The sequence below is a fragment of the Leucopleurus acutus genome (assembly GCF_964270905.1).
Source record: "Leucopleurus acutus genome assembly, chromosome: 6".
Taxonomy (NCBI): Eukaryota; Metazoa; Chordata; class Mammalia; order Artiodactyla; family Delphinidae; genus Leucopleurus; species Leucopleurus acutus.
The window spans coordinates 89,558,258-89,564,703 of record NC_139149.1 but is presented as its reverse complement, the minus strand read 5'-3'; positions in this window follow the sequence as shown (position 1 = coordinate 89,564,703).

Sequence of the window (6,446 nt, the reverse complement as noted above, 5' to 3'; positions counted from 1 at the left end):
AAAAAAAAGTACCCTTTGTATCCAAGGCTTAATACTAAATTTCAAAGAAAGGAGTTTGATCATTTATTAGCCATAAAAAATGAGAGTTAAGTCTTTCATCACCTTCATCCTATATTCAAAAAAGAAAAATCATTGTTAAAAATCTATTGAAATCTTTGAAGGAAGGTACCAGACATTCACTGAGCACCTTCTAGATGCTGGTCACTGTGAGAGACACCGGGGCCCACAGTAAGGGAGTTGTGGCCACACAATCACACCTGGGGGAAAGGAGTCATGAGAATATGAGAAAGTAAATGTGAAGACACACAATAAATTAAAAAGCTTGATGAAACAGGGCAAGGTAGTACACAAGGAAAGAAAGGATATAATCTAGAAACTCACAAGGAAAGAAAAGATCCTTGTGATGTATGAAGGGAAAACTTTAATAATATCTAGAAATCTAGTTGAGACTTAAGATGGCTAAAAATAATCCAATAGCATGTATTTATTTATTCAGAATCTGTGCTGGTTCAGTCACACAAGATGAAAAAATTCTAGAGATCTGCTGTACAATGATGTGCGTATGGTTAACAGTTCTGTACTGTAGATGTAAAATTTTGTGAAGAAGGTAGATTTCATGTTATATGTTTTTACCACCATTGAAAGAAGAAACTGTGAGAGGTGCTAGGGACATAAACATACATTGAACGTTGTCCTTGCCCTCCAAGTGCTCACCATCTAGCGTGGGTGACTGCAAAGCAAAGCGAAAACTACCTTATGGAGAGGTAAGTGTTATGATAGAGGGTGTAGTGGGACCACATAGGGGGTCGCCTGACATAGAGAGTGTTAGGAAAGGCTTTCAGGAAGAGATGAAATGGAAGCTGAGCCTAGGAGGAGTAGGAATTACTCATGTAATTTGGTGAAGAGGAGGTGTGCAAGTAGAGGGGCAGGTAGGGAAGAGGTTGTGAAAGGTGTCCCACCAGAAGGAAAAACAGGGGCAAAGCAGGCATTTCAGGGGACCAAGCCATGGCCAGAAGTGTGAACCAGGGGCAGCGTCAAATTGTATTCAGAAGATGATAAGTAGGGCAGCTGGGCTAGAGTAGGGGATCCAAAAAGGATGAAGAAAGCTGGAAAAGGTAGGTAGAGGCCATCCGTTGTTTGGCTGAATAGTTGGTGGAGGGCTCAGCAACATAGCTGGTGGCTGGACAGAACATGAAATCGATGGGGGCACACTTAGAGAACTAACCTAGCTTCATCACTGACCCTCCGGAAGATGCTCAAGCAGCCCAAGTCACTGTCCAGAGGAGCGTGGCGAATTCAGTTCCAGCCAGAATACATATCGTTAAGAGGCCCAGTCAGACAGTGTATCTGGGTACCTGGGCGGCAGCTCCACTATTCTAGTCGGCCCAGCTGGTGATAAGCAACACTCATGGGAAGGAGGGAGGGCACTATGGCCCCCGTGAGAGAACTGAGAAAAAGCTATGCGGTCTCTCATGAAGGGATGACCACCAGCTTCCCAGGATGGAGGAAGAAAAGCCAGATTGTCGAGTACGTATTCCCAAGTCTTTGCAACAGAGCGATTTAAGTTGGTCATTCAAATTTTAAGGCTCTTAGGCTTAACTAATTCATAATCTTAAAGAACTTTAGTGGTAATTAAGTGAAGAAAATGGGGTTGATTTCAGGTTGTTGTGAGGGCTGTTTATTCAATGAGCATTGGAATCAAATATAACGAGATACAGTGCTTTCCATATTGTGGGTTTGGTGAGTTGTGAAAAAAATTTAGTGGGTCATGAAATGGATTTAATAACTGGCGTTTTTCCTTGAACGAGAATAAAATTGATGCTAAAAGGGTAAGTAAGGAGAGCAGATTTTTTTTCCAATGAATGAGAATAGGGTAGAAAGAAAAAGATAAGTATTAGAAAAGATAAGAGAAGGATAAGAATAGATTAGAAAAGGGTGAGTATTTCGTTCATTTAACTTTTTGTTTCATTATATGCACACAAGTGAAGGTACTGGACTGGAACGTAAAATGTTTTGTTTTTTTTTACACTGGGTTTTGGTCAACAAAGTTTGAAAAGCACTCACAAAGAACATCTCATGGGCTGTTAGTTATATTCTAAACCACCATGTTTTATCTAATATTAATTTCAGAATATAAAGATTTGTTTTCTGATCTAATGCCAGATGATGAAAAAGATCTAATTTTGTCAGATGGTAAGTCTGTCAAGTGATGAGCAATCTGTGTGGTGCTAATGGTCATGACACACATTGTCCAGACTTAGAGAATGACCCTGTGGCCAGAGAACACAGTCCAGCAACCGAAGTAATTTTGAAATAACTCTGTTTCTTTTATTCATAAACACTTTGAAGGAGGGATAAAAGATAGAAGCAAATTTTTTTTTAATGCTGAAATTGCTTCCATGTCATACTCACCTCAAACTCTCCCCAATAAGTTCAGCTCCAGCCTCTATGTCTCATCCTTCTCACCTTTTCTTCTCAATCCTTCATTACAAAGCTCAAAATAGCTGACATGGCAAGTCAGGATCCTCCTCAGAATGTGGGTGAAAGGAAGACCCTGACAAGTCCAAGTTAGAATTCTCTTTAACAGGGAAAACCTGGGAATTTTTATACATGCATACATATATGTATCTTGTATATATTTGTATATAGGCTTATGTATTTTCTAAATCTGCCTATACGACCTGTATATCTAGAAGATAATAATAATCTAGTCTGTTTCCATCTTTACTACTTCTTTACTTAAAACTCTGTGTACAGGAGGGAGCTGGCAAACACTGAAACATTGCCAGTGATTTATCTTGTGGGGACCAAGGTTTCACAGGGAAGTTGGTAGAAAGATGCTACACTGAGCCGTTTGGCTAGACACCCGTTTGCCCCTGACAGTGGCTTATCCATGATGCCATATAGAAGTGATCTGGCATCTTGCAACTTTCAAAGAGGACAAGGCATTCAGAGAAACTTGGAATGGAAGGAAAAAGGAAAAAATGAAAATAACTGCAAAACTCAATGTCCTTTAAATACTAAAAAAACTCAGTTCTTTTAATTCTCTATATACTGCAGTAGATTTTTTAGATCTGATTCCTCAAACCAGCTCTGAAAAGTCACAAAGTCAAGGACACACACATGGTAGCTGGTAGACAAACATTAGTGTTAAAAGGTGGTCTTTCGGGCTTCCCTGGTGGCACAGTGGTTGAGACTCCGCCTGCCGATGCAGGGGACATTGGTTCGTGCCCCGGTCCGGGAAGATCCCACATGCCATGGAGTGCCTGGGCCCGTGAGCCATGGCCACTGAGCCTGCGCATCCAGAGCCTGTGCTCCGCGACGGGAGAGGCCACAACAGTGAGAGGCCCGCGTACCCCCCCCCCCAAAAAAAAAAAGGTGGACTTCCCTTTTATAAATGGAACTGGGTAGAAGAGGTCAAGTGTCCCTGTGATATGATTCTTCTCAAACCCTCTGCGTTCCCACATCCCCAGAAATTCAGCCATGTTTGCTGATTGTCTAGAGCTTAGCTTCCTACTTTTATATTTGACAGTGACAACCGAATCCTCCCCTCAGAATGAGTAAGTGAGGAAATGGACACAAATATATCTGCAGGTCCAGATTTTCAAAGATCGTAATTGAGTTGTCATGATATTTTATGCAAACAAGGCAGATGTAGGTTTCTTTGTGGTTGACCAGTCAGGATATTCACCCATGGCTCCACACTTTCATTTAAATATCCAATAAGATTAATAGATCCATTGCACCTTCCAGTCTGAAAATGTGCAGTGTGACGGGCTTTGGCGTGGGGCTAGCTATGGGGAATTAGAATTGGTGCATGGAGGAAAAGTAGGGCCAAAAGAGGAAACGGAACTGACAATATAGCTGCTAAAAAATTTCAAAATGAGAAGCAAAGGAGCCAAGAGAGATGGCACATAGACATAGATTAAGGTCAGGAAAGTGGCCAGAATTTTGTTTTGATACGAAACTGTCTAATGATGATCATGTGGTTTGATTCCCCTCATAGGATCCTTCTCACACATGCACTCCCTCAGCTGTTGAATCAGATTGAATACAGGAATCCAGTAAACAGAAGGAAAAGGGTAGCCAAAGAAAAGCTAATAAAAACATGTTACTAACATATTTTTAAAATAGTTACATCGTTTCATTTCCTTCCTTTTACAGATTCTGAAGGCAAAACTATGGAAGAGTAGCAGATCAAATTAGATCAACTATAAAATTATTTGGTAGTGTAATAAATAGGGAAAGACCCATGAATGTCTGTATTTAGAGAAGAATAATTCGAAAGGTTTACTTCAGTCTTGGATAACATTATGTGAGACAATTAAATAACAGTGACAGCACACACACAAAAAGTCAGAGTTCAGTCATTTTCTGTTACTTGTATCCATTTATATGTTTGCTTATTATTGCACTCTCTCTAAATAGTTTGGTGTTAACTGCTGCTTTTTAAACTACACTAAAATAAAATTGAAAAAAAAATTGTCAGTCATTGCATCCTTGCCCACACATCCTTCTGAGAGAACCTGTTTCTCCCGCAGGCCATACCTAAGACATGGGCCTAGGTGGCCATGTTTGCTCAGATGTCCTTACCACCTTGACCTCAGCTGATTGGGCCAGAATGGATACACCTGACTCAAGGAGAACCAATCAGAGTTTTCTCTTGCTCTCTCAAAAGATCTGAACTGAGAAAAAAATGAGTAAGTTGGTGTCTGAGTGATGGTAATGGTAGCGAACAAGAGAAGGCCACCAAGTTCTGCCTGTGAGGTCTTCAGAGCCCGTCAGGTTTACCGCCTTCATAAGAACCGGCTGTGTATTGCTTTTCCTTGGATTTGCTTTTAGTTTAGTCTATATTGAGTAGATTTCTGTTTCTTGACACCATATGTAGCCTGAGTAAATGGAATTTTAAAAGAAAAGCGTAATATTTTACCTTATAATTGCATGGTTTAAGAAGAAAATTACAGTATTTTATTAAAGTAGTAGGAGTCATACCCATCTGCTCATATATTTCGAGCTAATAAGACCGTTTACAAAGGCCAGTTAGGAACTTTTGAAAGACCAGGAGTGATGTTAAAAATTGCTGATACCTGTGTTTCTCTGTAGTTTTTTTTTTTTTAATAATTCTTTATTTTATTTATTTATTTTTGGCTGTGTTGGGTCTTCGTTTCTGTGTGAGGGCTTTCTCCAGTTGCGGCAAGCGGGGGCCACACTTCATCGCGGTGTGCGGGCCTCTCACTATCGCGGCCTCTCTTGTTGCAGAGCACAGGCTCCAGACACACAGGCTCAGTAGTTGTGGCTCACGGGCCTAGTTGCTCCGTGGCATGTGGGATCTTCCCGGACCAGAGCTTGAACCCTTGTCCCCTGCATTGGCAGGTGGATTCTCAACCACTGCGCCATCAGGGGAGTCCCTCTCTGTAGTTTTAAATGGTGTTTCAGGTACAAGTTACTTTCTGAAAATTCAGGGAGCTTTCAGATGCTTCTGCATTGCTTCTATACCATCATAATAAAATGGATGATTTTAAAACCATGACTAACTTTGGCTTATTTCCGAAGTCAGCACCTCATTTATTATGAAGAAAACTTAAGGACTTCAGGTGAGGTTTTGTGCCCTAATCCTACCACTTCCTCTGCCCCTTCTTGTGGGTTTCTCAACCAAAGGGGTGAGACCACAAAGAACAGTAACTGGAGGGGAAATCCCCTGGTGCTCTACAACACACAGTGGGGCATGTGGCAGTTGCCCGTCAGCACACAGGGCTTCTTCACGGTAAAATTGAACTCGATTAGAACGTGTGACTCAGACTAAGAAACTCGAGCAAAGCTTCCGGTTCCATTCCCCTGGAGTCAGCTGTGCCCATCAGTTATCAGCCAGAACCAAGAGGAAAAGTCTGAACAGAGAATACAACCATGAACACAATCACATTTCAATCCAGTAGCCCTGCCCTTTAGTGAGACTCTTCCCAGTGGGTGTCAAGCCCTGACCAATCAGATAATCGCTGCTTCTCCAATAGCTGGACATCTAGGAAGGGGTTAGAGAGAGACATGGGCAGAGTTTCTCCTCTCTAGGGACACTGTAGGAAATATTCAGCCCCATCCCCAGCAGGCTGTACTTCCCAGTATGAATCTGAACAATCGCTTGTTTGAACCACTATGGGATGACTAGGATGGTCCAGGATAGACTCCCATAGGAGAAGAGAACAAAGTGATTTTAACCACTATACCTACTACCATACATTTGTCCAAAATTAATACAAGATATGGAATTATATGTGCTTGCTATTTGTTGAAAAATAATGAGGGTGCCATTTCAAAAATAATATCTTTCAGATAATTACTATTTTGTTTTTGTTTGTTTGTTCATTTTTCAGCTGATGCACTAGCTCTCACACTAGCTTATTATTTGTAATGACCCAACTTGGGAAATCTCAAGTCTGGTCTTCCCATTAGGA